The sequence below is a fragment of the Cervus canadensis genome, chromosome 31, assembly GCF_019320065.1.
Source record: "Cervus canadensis isolate Bull #8, Minnesota chromosome 31, ASM1932006v1, whole genome shotgun sequence".
In the NCBI taxonomy this organism is placed as follows: domain Eukaryota; kingdom Metazoa; phylum Chordata; class Mammalia; order Artiodactyla; family Cervidae; genus Cervus; species Cervus canadensis.
The window spans coordinates 17547942-17563921 of NC_057416.1; the positions used below are offsets into that span (position 1 = coordinate 17547942).

Sequence of the window (15980 nt, forward strand, 5' to 3'; positions counted from 1 at the left end):
AAAGTATTTTAAGCCACATGTCTGATAAGGGGTTAATATCCAAAATATGTAAAGAACTCATACAACTAATATCAAAAATAAAATAAAATAACCCAACTATAAAATGGGCAATGGAACTGAATAGACATTTCTCCAAAAAAGATATAGAAAACTGTGACAGGCACATGAAAAGATCCTCATCACCCCTAGTCATTAGAGAAATGCAAATGTAAACCACAATGAGATATCACCTCACGTCCATTAAAATGGCCAACATCAAAGAGACAAGTGATAACAAATGCCAGCGTGGATGTGGACAAAAGGGAATCTTTGTGCACTGCCAGTGGAACTGTACAGCCACTCTGGAAAACAACATGAAAGAAGGAAGAAAGTGACCACATGGGCTCCTCCGTCCATGGGATTTTCCAGGCAAGAATACTGGCACGGGTTGCCATTTCCTTCTCCAGGGGATCTTCCTGACCCAGGGGACGAACCCAAGTCTCCCGCATTGCAGGCAGACTCTTCACCATCTGAGCCACAAAGGATCCCTCTGGAAAACAACATGGGGTATCCTCAAAAAATTAACAGTAGAACTACCATATGATCTAGAAGTTCCTCTTCTGGGAATATATTTAAAGAAATCAAAAGCACTAACTCAAAAAAATATTCAGTTCAGTTCAGTCGCTCAGTCGTGTCTGACTCTTTGCCACCCCATGAACTGCAGCACGCCAGGCCTCCCTGTCCATCACCAGCTCCCAGAGTCCACCCAAACCCATGTCCATTTGCACCCCCATATTCACAGCGGCGGGGCTTCCCTAGTAGCTCAGCTGGTAAAGAATCCACCTCCAATGCAGGAGGCTCAATTCCTGGGTCAGGAAGATTCCCTGGAGAAGGGATAGGCTACCCACTCTAGTATTCACAGGCTTCCTTGGTGGCTCAGACAGTAAAGAATTTGCCTGCAATGTGGGAGACCCAGGTTCAATCCCTGGGTTGGGAAGATCCCCTGGAGGAGGGCATGGCAACCCATTCCAGTATTCTTTCCTGGAGAATCCCCATGGACAGAGGATCTTGGCCAACTACAGTCCATGGGGTCGCAAAGAGTTGGACACAACTGAAAGACTAAGCACCGCACATTTATAGCAGCGTTATTTACAACAGTGAAGATTTGGAAACACCTTAACGGTTAGTTAATAAATGTATAAAGAAGTTATGAGATATATATAATTCAGTCACAGAAAATGAGGAAATACTCCATTTACAACAATAGCCTTGAAGGCCTTACGCTAAATGAAATGATGTGTATGTGTGTTGCTCAATCATGTCTGACTCTTTGCGACCCTATGGACTATAGCCTGCCCGGCTCTGTCCATGGAATTCTCCAGGCAAGAACACTGGAGCAGACTGCCATTCCCTTCTCAGGGATTATTTAGGACCTAGGGATCGAACCCACGTCTCCTGCATTTCAGGCAGAATCTTTACCCTCTGAGCCACCAGGGATAATACAGAAAGACAAGTAACATACAATATCACTTAAGTGTGGGATCTCAAAGAAAAAAAAAAAACTCATAGATAAAAAAGATCAGATTTGTGATTATTAGAAGCAAGGTGGGAGTGGCAGAATTAAAGGAAATGTGTCAGAAGGTAAAACCTCTCAATTATAAGATATATAAGTCCTAGGAATCTAATGCACTACACGATGACTATAGCAGCTATAAAATTAAAGCTTTAAGAGTTATAGGAGAGTTGTTAAGAGAATAAATTCTAAGTTCTCCTATAAAGAGGGATTTTTTTTTTCTTCTTTCTTTTCTTTTTATTGTATCTGTATGAGAATATGGATGCTAACCTACTGGGGTAATCATTTCACACTATATGTAAATCAAACCATCATGTTTTATGCCTTAAATTTATATAGTGATGTATGTTAACTATTTCTCAATAAAACTGGGGAGAAAAACAACCACTAAAACTCAATCTTTGGTGTTAATAGCTGATCTCTGTGTGGTCCAAATTCAACTTTATTTCTCTGGCACATCACTATACTCCCCTCACTTCACAACACTATTAGAAAGACTTCCGTGTGTGTACTCGTTAAGCTCCTGGGGTTGACATCACAGAGGCAAAAAGGGATCATGAGAAGAGGAACCTGGGACACGGGGAGCATACTGAGGCAGCCTGAATGTTCTGCGGTTGGATCCTGACATCAGGTTATTGAAACTGAAGATGGAAAACCCATACTGAGTCATTTGATTCTCTCCCTTGAGGGCAGTAGATTATGCTGGACAGTATATTATTTAGCACTCTGTCCGGTTCTATTCTAAATAGTCCTTCCTTGGAGGCCATTCACTCAAACCTGGCAAAGATTTATTACAAATGAAAGGCTTTCTACTGGTTGGTCATTTCTTCCACAAAACACACATTCTCCCACTGAGATATTAAAAAATAAAACCTACCAAACAACATGAAAACAGTGTGATATTGTAGAAAGAGTGTGGAGCTCAAAGCAAATTGGCCCAAAGTGGCCCCAGCTGCTCACTCAGCCTTACCTGGACAGCACCTTGCCGATACCACTCTCCTGTCTGCTTTCTCCCTGGAAGGAGCGGCTACATGCAAGCTCAGCTTCCCAAGAACTAGTGGCCTCATCCCCTCCCCCCATAGTCACATCCTGCAGTTCCAAAATCTCCAAGTGCAGTTAATGTCCTCCAGCCACTCTTGTAAACAGCTAACACCAGCCTCCAGACTGCTGGGCGCTCGAGTCTGATTAATCCTCATCTACAGGTTTGCTCTCAGTCTCGTTTTAGAAAGGCAAAAATAGATCACAAACAGGCTTCCCTGGTGGCTCAGATGGTAAAGAATCTGCATGCAATGCAGGAGACCTGGGTTTGATCCCTGGGTCGGGAAGATCCCCTGGAGGAGGAAATGACAACCCACTCCATATTCTTGTCTGGAGAATCCCATGAACAGAGGAGCCTGGAGGGCTACATTTCGTGGGGTCCCAAAGAGTCAGACATGATTGAGCTACTAACACTTTCAGTTTTTGAGACCACAAACCCACGCTACTCATCAGCTCTAGTGCTTTCCCCATGGGGAAGAGGAGAAGAGAAAGGCTTCCCCAATAGCGCAGATTCTCTGATCCATGCCATGTCCTAACCTGGTACATGACAGAGAGTGACCCAGATGGGACCCTCCTTGAACACGGAAGATCTAGGACTTCAAGGCAAACACTGGGTGCTCTGATGCCTGTTAGCTATATGAGCTTCAGTTTCCTCATCTATCAACTGGAAAAAAAACTTGTCCTGGATTATAAGAGCTGGCAACTATGGACCCTAAGTGCAGGGTTGTGGTTGGCATGTTGAAGAAACTCAGCAAATGGTAGCTACTATTGTTGGTACAATTATCCTCAGTAAAAATGAACAGGTACCCCCTTGAGACATATGAACATTATTTTTTTAAATATGTAACCTAAAATGTGCAAGGTCTGGCTTATTACACAGAAATAAAACATTTTAGTCCATGGAATAGCTGGTAGTGATAAAGCACTGCTTACTGGCTACATAAGTGAGGAAGAAAATAAGTGTTCATCTTGCTATATGACAGGACAGCATCTCACCCTCTGCTGCCAAGATGACAAACCCAGACATGCATGGTGTTCTCCAAGGCATCAGCTCCCCAACTGTTCTCCACTTCTGTCTGAATCTGGGGTCTCAAAGGGTTTGATCTCCTGCAGTCACTTAACACTGCTCAGCAGCTTACACAGGGAGTGTCAGTCACCCCTCAATGCTAAGTTTTAAATGCTATGGAGCTAGAAAATGCAAAACATGTGAGAGTATGTGAGACGTGAAGGTGTGAAGTGAGTAAGAAAGTACAAGAGCGCGAACATAACGTGACGTGTGTGTAATAATCCTGCAGGCAAAACAAATGAGCACCTGGCCCCTTGCTAATCACAATTAAGACTCCACGTGGAGCTCAGAGACGTCCCAGCTCCACTCCTGCATCTCTTAGCTTTGCCCCCAGTCTCAATCTACAAAGCCACAACAGAGGAAAGACAACAGACAATCATGAGTTTAAACACCTTAAACTTGCATTGGATATTAAAGGCCTAAATTCATCTACCTCCATTTGCAGCATCTTAATTTGAATTAAAATAAAATCCAATAGCACAGCCCAATAAGATGCTGCTTAGTAGAGACAGCATAGAAAGCCGAAATAGAATGAACTGAGGGCTGAGTATATTTTAACTAATCAAATTACACCAAAGGAAAGCAGGTTTAGCAATATCGCTTCAGGCGACATAGGCTTAAAAGTATTTTAAGAGAGCATTGTATTATGTTAAAGTTAAGCTAATACTAAAGACATAATATTTATAAACTTTAATATGCCAACAAAAAGTTTCCCAAAATGTATCAAACAAAAATGTATAGATGCATGGCAGAATTTGATATTTTTAACCCATTTCTATCAATATGTAATAAACTTCAAATTCAAAAATAGAACAAAATAAGGACCAAAAAATAATGTAACTAGTAAAATACGTAAAATAATGTAACTAGTAATAATATAACTAATAAAACACGCCAACTTCTTTGTCTCAAAAGTAGAGATCTCACTCTACTTACCCTATTAGAAACCTCTTCTGTCTGTTACATAAGCTTGTCTGCGTGTGTGCTGAGTGGTGCCCAACTCTGCAATCCCACGGACTGTAGCCTGCCAGGCTTCTCTGTCCATGGAATTTTCCAGGGAAGAAAGCTGGAATGGGTTGCCATTTCCTTCTCCAGAGGTTCTTCCAGACCCAGGGATCGAACCTGAATCTCCTGGGTCACCTGCATCAGCAGGCATATTCTTTAGCACTGCACCATCTGGGAAGCCCTACATAACGTTGGTCCATATGTAATCGCCAAGTGTGAAAATAAAATTATCAGCCTATTTCAAGGAATAATTATGGCAAAAAGCTGCTAAAAATATTTACCCAAGTGAATCACTAGAAGGCTAACTGATGTTGAAGAACGTGGTGACTAAGCTGCTGCTTGCATGCTTTCCTGGGCCCCATAATTCAGATATTTGTGTTTTAACTTTTACAGCCTCCTGAGCTGCAATAGTGATTTTATAGTTTGCTGTGGAGCTGCACCAAATCTATAAAATCTGTGAAAGCCTTCAAAATTCCACATATGTGGATTGTCACCAGCCCTAATAATTGCTTCCCACACTTGGCACCAAATTCTCCAACAAAGCAAAAGCAAATACACCACGTGCTAGAGAGAAATGAATGAAAAGTACCTACCAGGAGACTGAGCTAACACTCAGCACCTCCCAGGATTCTGCCTTTGAGTCTTTCTCAGACAGCTCAGCCTTTCAATTCCCCCATCAACACATTACATAGGCATCCTTTCAAAAATTATTGTCTGTATACCTGATGAACCTAGATACCAAAACGATTTCACCAGGAGGGCCAGATTCTTTCCAACGTCTGCTGTAAATGACAGAATCACAGAGCTCAAGTGAACCGTGGGCATGCAAATCTCGTCAAACGCCAGAAACTGCAAGCCCTCTGAGTGTGTGGACAGGACCATAAAACTTACACAGCTGTTAACTTTTTCCCCAGAAAGCAAACTACTCAGAAGATTAGTAGCTGTTTCTCTTTGCTTCTACCTCTTGCTCTTCTTTTCTGGTTGACTTTTGAAAACACAGGTCCTTCTACCCCTTCTTGCTGCCACCATCCTTCCCCTCCAGTGAAGCAGTTCACTGCGTGAATTGAGAGGGAGACATCGCGTCGCCGGTCTTGTCTCTATCCAGATGTGATCTGGCAGCATTAGCAGAGCCCAGGAAGTCGGGTTCACTATAAAAGTTATTTTGTGGATACTATTCCCTAACATACTTTGGAGGAATAAAGTGTGTGTGTGTGTGTGTTTTAGTAAGGCTAATTAAGAACCCCAGTATTCCACAAACCTCTCTAATGGCAAAGTGTTGCCCTGTGTGACACAAAAGGGTTGATTTAAGAAATGCTTCAGAAAACCAGTATTGTTTTTATTTGCTCTAGAATAAACTGTCAAAGAAATACAAAAACTTGTTCTCCACGAAGATGTACAAGTGAATGCCAGCTTGTGCGCCATGGCAACAGTTATTAAAAGAGCAAAACACGCATCCAATTGAACCTCCCCACCTCCAAGCTTCTCCCTCTGAAAATGGTTCCCAAAGGGATAAAATTATCTCCTAGAAAATCAGTCTCAAAAAGTTAGAGACAGGCACCAAAATGTCCTAGATTCATTTAATTCATCATGAGATGATTCTTCCAATAAGATATTTACACAAGGACTTCCCTGGTGGTCCTGTGGTTAAGAATCTACTTGCTGATGCAAGGGACACAGGTTCAATCCCTGGTCTGGAAGGATCCCACATGCCACGGGGCAACTACACCCTTGCACCACCAACTACTGAGCCCACGTGCTCTAGAGCCCACACTCCACAACAACAGAAGCCACCACAGTGGGAAGCCCACACTCCACAACAAAGCACCGCAACAAAGGGTAGACCCTTCTTGCCACATCTAGAGAAAGCCCGTACACCGCAAAGAAGACCCAGTGCAGCCAAAAACAGATGTCTACCAAAATACTTTCATAACCTTTGAACTCTCAAATTTATCTAGTTCCCGTAATTACCTTAAGAAAAGATTCTTAACAGTAGATTTCTTGACGGTTTCAAGGCATATGAATGAATACTGGATGAACGTTAGTTAAAGTATGACCTCACAGGTTCCAGTTCAAGATGGCCATGTTGGAGGATCCTGCACAGCTACAAATGGAGGGATTTCCTCTGGGGGGAAAAAAACCCCTAAAATCTGTCTGTGCAGCCCCTAGCCATCCGGCAAATGAGAAATGACCCACATTGAAGCCACTAGGAGAGGCTGGGATACCATCTCATCCTAAACCTCACCCCCCAATGCAGTGCAAAACCTGGAGCTTCTCCCCAGGCAGCCAAGTTGCAAACCCCATGTCACTCCGCCCAACTTCTAGGACCTGCACCTGAAAGATGAGCCCCCCAAACATCTAGCTTTGAAAGCCAACAGAGTTCAAGTCCACAAGACCCGCAAGGCTAAAACAATTTGAGAAACAGCTCTTACAGGGCTCAAGGGCTGGGGCTCACCTGTCCAGAGCTCAGTGCAGAAGCGGTCCATCCTGAGACGTCCAGACTTGACCTGAATGAGCCTCATGTGCTAATCCTCACGCATCAGCCTGAGGGGTGAGAGCGTCTGACTTAGCACACGTCTGCAGGCCTGCTGCCCGAAAGGCATCATCTTTTGCTTTTCCTGCAGGTGCTATTAATTTGCTCCCTCTTTGCTGATTCCCGCATGTGGGTGCATCTGTACACTCCCCCCGCCTTAACCAGCCAACGGGACCCTCTTCAAGTTCTCCCTCTGCCACATTCCAGAGTACAGTATAGCCCAGAGGGGGTTTCCACCTGCATCTGGTACCGGGGTCTTGTGGCTGCTGCCCGGGGGTTACCCTTTGATCTCCTGGCTCTGGAGTCCAGGGAGGCCTGTGTTCTTGGGTGCCACAGATTTGTAACTATTGGAGAGACAGTTGTGGGCCGGCTACCACCCCAGGGCACTGCACAGACTGCAGGCTGAAACACACCTCCAGTCTTTCTGTGAAAGAGGCCAGCTGCTCCTCTGGGAGCTTTGGCCTGAGGGGCAGGCTTCAGGTTTGGCACCCATCTAGAGGCCTGGGCTTCCCTGGTAGCTCAGTGGTAAAGAATCTGCCTGCCAATGCAAGAGATGTGGGTTTGATTCCTGGGTCGGGAAGATCCCCTGAAGGAGGGCTTGGCAACCCACTCCAGTATACTTGCCTGGAGAATCCCATGGACAGAGGAGCCTGGAGGGCTACTGTCTATGGGGTCACAAAAGAGTCAGACATGACAGGGACTGAACAACATCACACAGCAGAGAGGCCTACAGAGGCGTTCTCAGACAGTGAGGGCCAGTTGCCCCCGTTTCTGTTCTCTCCCACGGCCCCACTAAGCTCACCTGTACCTCCCAGAAAGGAGCTTATATACTTGTCTGATTCTTTTAACAGTCACCCAGAGGATACCTCCAGATTGTCTGAGTGCAGTGGCCAGTGGGGATTATGCATGCAGTCCCACTGGACTGAATACATTTGCATACTATAAAAGTTGTTGCTGGAGGATCTAGCTGATTCCAGATTGATTCAGATTCTAATCAGTCTGAATCTAGGTGCTGCCTGAAAGCCTCCCCTTTGGGACACTGAATAGGTCTTGGCACACCCTCATTTCCTAGAAGCTATTAAAAATAAGACAGGCTGCTTGGACAATCACAAAGATTTGAGGGATGGCTGAAAGCTAGGGCAGAGATGAAACGTAAGATTCATCTCCCACATGAGACCACTCCTTCAAGACTCAGAGAGGTGGTTGTTTTATCTAGTGCATAGTTACCAACACAGAGAGTTACGCAAAATGAAGAAACAAAGGACTATATTCCAAATGAAAGAACAAAACAGAACCTCAGGGAAAATCCTTAATGAAATGCAGAAAGATAATCTACCCAACAGAGTGTTCAAAGTAATGGTCATTAAGATGTTCGCTGAACTTGGGAGAACAATGGACAAACAGTGAGAACTTCAACAAAGAGAAAATATAGCTACCAAATGGGTGTCATGGAACCGAAGAATACTATAACTGAACAGAAAAATAAATCCATTCCTGTTCAGAATCTCAGAAAAATGGGATGACATGATGAAAAATTCAATGTCTGGGGGTCAGTAGACCCAATTCTACAGCCTGATCATCAGGTGCTTCTGAGGTCACAGGCAAGTTAGAACCGGACTCTGTTGGCCAACTGAGTTTTAAACCAGCTATTATCTCAGGTGCTTTCAACTTGCTACCAGATGGTTCCTAAGACCCTGTCTGTAGTTCGTAAAAGTAAATAGAAAAGCAGGCTAAAGACACACAACAAAAGAGTCAACCAGGACAGAAGACCATGCTTTTGTTTGCCGACTGTCTCTACCTTCTTCCTTCCATGTGTCAGGATGATTGGAAGAATTAGAGGCAGAAAAACATGTTCATGGGCTACTTCTCCTCTCCTTCAACAAACAAAAGGCTGTAGGTTGTCTTTTATCACATCCAGTATTCAGAAATTTATGTGTTGATGTCAAGGCACTGTGTAAGGAAGCATAACCCACTGAATCCAATGACAGCCCACACCTGTTGCACTGACCTTCCAGCTCATCCTCCGCAGGTACAGACCATTAACTTGACACTGTAATTTACTTGCCTATGAGACCATCTCAGACATCCCAGATCACGGACATGAAGCATGCTGCAAAGAGCACAGCGGCCATGAACTCCCAAGACATCCTAGATACATAATGGATGGGCTGGACTGTTATGATTATAGCAAATAAATGGCTTGGCCTGTGCTGGGAAGGCAGACAGCAGTTGTACCTGCCAGCTGGCATAACCAGCTTCGTCACAGGCTCCCCCAAAGGGGAAGGTTTGATACCATCCTGCCTCGTTCTAAATCTTAGTTTGTTAAACTTCTCCAAGGAGTCCCAGGGGAGTTTTAGCCTGCGGGAAAAAGACACGAAGGGAGTTCGTTTTCAGAAAGCTAATCTGAAACACAATTTTGGTCATTTGTTTAGCCCAGGAGAAGAGTTTATTGAGAATTACTTAGGCACCAGGATAGATGCGGCTTCAGATGATAACTGTGACTTCACTGCCATTTCCACTTGGGCAGCCAATTCTGACATTTCCATCCATTAGTGGGAAGCACAACTGTTCTTTTATGTCAAAGCTTGGGTTATACCACAGAGGTGGTTAGACATCTCCCCAAGTGCTGTGAGATGGTCCCCCAAGGGCACCTAAACTCCTAGAGCCATCTTTGAGCTTAATGCCTCTGCTTTTCACAGGGTTGAGTGTGTGTGTATGTGTTTCTGTGTGTCTGACTCTTTGCAACCTCATGGTGTAGCCCACTGGGCTCCTCTGTCCCTGGAATTTTCCAGGCAAGAATACCAGAGTAGGTTGCCATTCCCTTCTCCAGGGGATCATCTGAACCCAGGATAGAACCAGGGTCTCTTGCATTGCAGGTAGATTCTTTACCATCTGAGCCACCAGGGAAGCCCTTTCACAAAGTTGCTAGTCCTCAAAAATCACCAACTCTAGGAACTTCTGTGGTGGGCTAGTAGTTAGGAGTCAATGCAGGGGACGCAGTTTCAGTCCCTCCCTGGTCCAGGAAGCTCTCACATGCCTCAGGGCAACTAAACTTGTGGACCCCAAATATTGAGTCTGCACTCCCAGAGCCAGTGCCCCACAAGAGAAGCCACTGCAATGAGAAGCCCCTGCACCACCACTAGAGAGTAGCCCCCACTTGCCACAACTAGAGAAAGCCCATGTGCAGCCACAAAGACCCGGTGCAGCCAAAAAAAATCACCAACTTTAGCAACCCCACCCCAACACCCCAATGAGAAATACTGCCTGACAAAAAATAACACCATCATGATTTTGCTGCATAATTGCAATTCATCTTCACATTATTGTGATTTAAATTGTTTGATAGCACAGCCTTGTTTTGACTTACAACTCTTAGATGAATTCTTGATAAATTCTACTGTTATTTCAGCTCAAATTAACATATTTTTTAAAGCTATGATAAATTGTATCAAGTATCAAATAACACCTTTCTTGGGACTGACATGAATAACCACATTTTCATTTCATCCTACATCTTCAGACATCACTAGGGCATGCAAATAGCTTAAAACAATAACATTTTACAGGAGACAACAGTACTGATATTGTATGGGGGGATTACACGTGATTTTTATCCTATTCTTCTTGCTTTTCTATATTTTCCCAATTTTATAGAATAGTAAGACAATTTATTAAAATTGCAACAACATTTGAAAGCATATACGTTTAATAATGTGAAACATCTGTAATTATGTGGGACATTCTAAAACCGATGAAAGCCCTGACTGATGTGCGTTTCTATTCTATACATCAAAACATTCACCAGTACGCTTGAGACCTTCTCAAGGGGTGGTTAAGTAAGGAACGTCTATTCACTAATTACAACAAGAAAAACTAAATTATGGGACAACTGATGATTCGCCTGAGATGCTCACACACCCTCAGAAGCTCCTGGAAAAAACCATCCTCGACCCCCTCCCACCATTTTGACTACTTCATGTTAGAGAGGGCATGGTATGGAACCACACTTCAAAAGTCTTGACTTCCCACCCACGAATTTTCCTTTCTTTTTCTTCTTAATAAATTGAACTTTGCCTTCAATATTAAAATCATCCAACCAATGGAAAGATTTTTTTTAAAGCTTTGTTACAAAAAGAGTTTCTGCTTTTGTTCCTTGAGACACCAAATAATGATTCTGACTAATGTTTTCACTGAGTTGGCAACTGGCTTGACATGTTTCCAAATTGACTTTTTTTTTTCATCCTTTAGTGTCATGTAGAAACAACTTTAATCTAAAAGTCATTAGCAACTAAATGTAATATTATTGATTTAGCTGCACAGGAAACCCAAAAGTTGACAGACTGATGGAAAAGCTTCATACATTTGTATAAGAATAGATAACATCAAAACAACAACAACAAAAAAAGAATAGATAACATTTAGCAGCATTTTGTAGGTGCCAAGTGGTATTCTTAGCATTTTACATGTATTAACTCATTTAATCCCTGTAATAACCCTAGGGAGAAGGCAATACTATTATCCTCATTTTCAAGAAGAAGAAGCTGAGACACAGAGCCATTAAATAACAGCTAATAAGTAAAGAAGCAAAGATTTGATCTGAGGCAGTCTTGGTCTGGGACCTGCACTCAATCACTGAACTAGAACTGCATCATCACTCTGTAAACAGTGCACTGGTTTATTAATCACGTCAGGCTTTCTAAAGCAGGGAATCAAGACCATGGGCCACGGTGTCACATGGACAGCAGTGTTCACGTCCAGTCTTCCACTTACCACCTGAGTGCTGTGCTATGCTTAATCACTCAGTCGTGTCAGACTCTGCGGCCCCGTGGATGTAGCCCTCCAGGCTCCTCTGTCCATGGGGATTCTCCAGGCAAGAATACTGGAGTGGGTTGCCATGCCCTCCTCCAGGGGACCTTCCCAACCCAGGGGTTGAACCCAGGTCTCCCACACTGCAGGCGGAGCTTTACCATCTGAACCACCAAGAATGACAACCTGTAAATGGCGTTTAAGACTTTTAACAGCTTAAACGTTAATATATCTTTAAGCCTCCTGTAAATGGTACTTATTAGGATTATATTTATTCTCTAATATATAGTTTTTCCCAGGTGGCTCAGTGGTAAAGAACCTGCCTGACAATACAGGAGATGCAGGAGACACAGATTCAATCCTTGGGTCAGGAAGATCCTCTGGAGGAGGAAATGGCAACCCACTCCAATATTCTTGCCTGAAAAATCCCATGGACAGAGGAGCCTCGTTGGCTACAGTCCATGGGGTCGCAGAGACCCGGGCATGACTGAGTGACTAAGCACAACATGCAGTTACCCTCAAAGGTAGTAGCATGCGTTTAGAATCTTCACAGTTAAATGATAAATTTACAAAGAGAAAGGCTGATTCCCTTGTTACAGAACTGAAGATGAGTCAAAAAGCCAAGATTCAGCTGTAGTTGGAAAGTTTTGCAGATCTTAAGTGAGTAGCACTTTCATCTGATTGCTCTTTTGTTTCACAGCACGGGAAATACCCGTCTTGGAATGTTTTTAAGCTCTTCTTTGCTGCCAAAAGGCAGAAACACAAACAATGCACTGCTTGTAATCTTTGCCTCAAGAGATCTGTGAACAAAATGAAGAAACAAAGATTTGGCAAGAAGGACTGTGCTGGACCAGCTCAATACTACACTGTTTCTTGGAGTGGGGGAAAGGGGAATAATTTCTTCCAAGAGAACAGCCAATACATATTACTCTATTGAAAGTACTTAAACATACAAAATAGAGATAGAACATAAAAAACAGCAAATTGCTATAAAAAGAGGCTGAACTCCCATGAGAAAAAGATGCTCTAGTTTAATTTTATACCTGGAGAATAGAGATTAATGTTGAGAGGGAATGTATAGCACAGGGCTTAACATATAATAGGTAAGGAAGTTAATTAATGTTTACTTAATGAGCAATAGAAGAACACTTAAAGAATTTTCCACATGGCACCCAAAACCTGCTTTAAGAAAGGCAATTATTTGCCTACATTCAGTCCTGAACAATGACTCCTGGTCATTCCAGTATGACCTAAATCAAATCCTTTGATTATACAGTAGAAGTGATAAATAGATTCAAGGGACTAGATCTGATAGACAGAGTGCCTGAAGAACTATGGGTGGATGCAGGTTTATGACATTGTATAGGAAGTGGTGATCAAAACCATCCCCAAGAAAAATAAATGCAAAAAGGCAAAATAGTTGTCTGAGGAGGACTTACAAACAGCTGAGAAAAGAAGAGACGTGAAAGGCAAAGGAGAAAAGGAAAGATATACCCATCTGAATGCAGAATTCCAAAGAATAGCAAGGAGAGAGAAGAAAGCCTTCTTAAGTAATCAATGCAATGAAATTGAGGGAAAAAAATAGAATAAGAAAGACTAGAGATCTTTTTAAGAAAATTATAAATAACAAGGGAACATTTCATGTAAAGATGGGCAGAATAAAGGACATGTAAATAAAGGACAGAAATGGTATAGACCTAATGGAAGCAGAAGATATTAAGAAGAGGTGGCAAGAATACACAGAAGAACTGTACAAACAAAGGTTTAATGACCTGGGTAACCACGATGGTGTGATCACTCACCTAGAGCCAGATATCCTGGAGAGTGAAGTCGAGTGAGCCTAAAGAAATGTTACTATGAAAAAAAAAAAAAAAGAAAGAAATGTTACTATGAACAAAGCTAGTGAAGGTGATGGAATTTCAGCTGAGCTATTTTGAATCCTAAAAGATGATGGTGTGAAAGTCCTGCACTCAATATGCTAGCAAATTTGAAAACCTCAGCAGTGGCCACAGGACTGGAAAAGGTCCCTTTTCATTCCAATCCCAAAGACCGGTAATGCCAAAGAATGTTCAAAATACCACACAATGACACTCATTTCACATGCTAGCAAGGTAATGCTCAAAATCCTTCAAGCTAGACTTCAACAGTACATGAACCATGAAATTCCACATGTTCAAGCAGTATTTAGAAAAGGGAGAGGAACCAGAGATCAAATTGCCAACATCCACTGGCTCATCGAAAAAGCAAGAAGAGTTCCAGAAAAATGTCTACTTTTGCTTTACTGACTACACCAAAGCCTTTGATTGTGTGGATCACAACAAACTGGAAAATTGTTAAACAGATGGGAATACCAGACTACCTGACCTGCCTCCTGAGAAATCTGTGTGCAGGTCAGGAAGCAACAGTTAGAACTGGACATGGAACAACAGACTGGTTCCAAATCGGGAAGGGAGTATGTCAAGGCTGCATATTGTCACCCCAATTATTTAACTTATATGCAGAGTACATCATAAGAAATGCAGGACTGAATGAAGCACAAGCTGGAATCAAGATTGCTGGGAGAAATATCAATAACCTCAGATATGCAGATGACACCACCCTTAAGGAAGAAAGTGAAGAACTAAAGAGCCTCTTGATGAAAATGAAAGAGGAGACTGAAAAAGTTGGCTTAAAACTCAACATCCAGGAAACTAAGATCATGGCATTCAGTCCCATCACTTCATGGCAAATAGATGGGGAAACAATGGAAACAGTGACAGACTTTATTTTGAGGGGCTCCAAAATCACTGCAGATGGTGACTGCAGCCATGAAATTAAAAGATGCTTGCTCCTTCGAAGAAAAGTTATGACAAACCTAGATAGCATATTAAAAAGCAAAGACATTACTTTACCACAAAGGTCTGTCTAGTCAAAGCTATGGTTTTTCCAGTAGTCATGTATGGATATGAGAGTTGGACTACAAAGAAAACTGAGTGCCGAAGAATTGATGCTTTTGAACTGTGGTGTTGGAGAAGACTCTAGAGAGTTCCTTGCACTGCAAGGAGATCCAACCAGTCAATCCTAAAGGAAATCAATCCTGAATATTCACTGGAAGGACTGATGATAAAGCTGAAACCCCAATACTTTGGCCATCTGATGCAAAGAACTGACTCATTGGAAAAGATCCCGATCCTGGGAAAGATTGAAGGTGGGAGGAGAAGGGGACAACAGAGGATGTGATGGTTGGATGGCATCACTGACGAGATGAACATGAATTTGAGTAGGCTCCAGGAATTTGCGATGGACAAGGAAGCCTGGTGTGCTGCAGTCTATGGGGTCACAAAGAGTCAGACTGGACTGAGCAACTGAACTGAACTGAACATTAACATTAAATTAGCAGATACTGAGTAAAGCAGATAAAGTGTGTGGGCATCATCCAATCAGTTGAAGACCTTAAGAGAAAAAAGACTGAGGTCAGAGGAAGAGGGAATTCTACCTCCAGGCTACCTTTGGAGTAAAGTGACAGTATCACCTCCTCCTTGGGTCTTCAGCCTACCAGCCTGCTCTGCAGATTTGAAATTGTGCAGCCTCATCCTCACATAAGCCAATTTCTTAAAATAAATAAATTATATGTGGACCGGATATAACTGATTTGGGCTGATTACTCATACATATGCAGTCGGTTGCTTGGTGGGCTGGGGTCTGACTGTTGTGGGATGGCTTAACTAGGAGGACTCATCTCTGTTCTGCGTGACCTGTCATCCTCCAGTAGGTTAGGTGGGTCTTATCCACGTGGTAGCTGAATAGGTCTCCAAAACAATGAGCTGAAGCTTGCAAAGCTTCTGGAAGCCCGGGCTTGGAATTTGCATGAGATTACTTCCCTTACATTTTGTGCCCAAAGCAGGTATAAGGTCAGACCAGATCCAAGAGGAAGTAAAACATGTTCTTCCTCTCAATGATGAGAGCTACAACAGGACTGTGGCAGTGTGCAATACACCACACAG

General features: G+C 42.9%; 1 long non-coding RNA gene across 1 annotated transcript in view; it reads right to left on the reverse strand.

Moving 5' to 3' along the window:
• The window catches only part of LOC122432357, a 160645-nt gene extending 146746 nt beyond the window's left edge, over positions 1 to 13899 (reverse strand). The window contains exon 1 of the long non-coding RNA XR_006266806.1: positions 13800 to 13899. This is a non-coding gene — a long non-coding RNA (uncharacterized LOC122432357). The remainder of the gene's footprint in view (positions 1 to 13799) is intronic.
• Positions 13900 to 15980: the final 2081 nt, after the last annotated feature.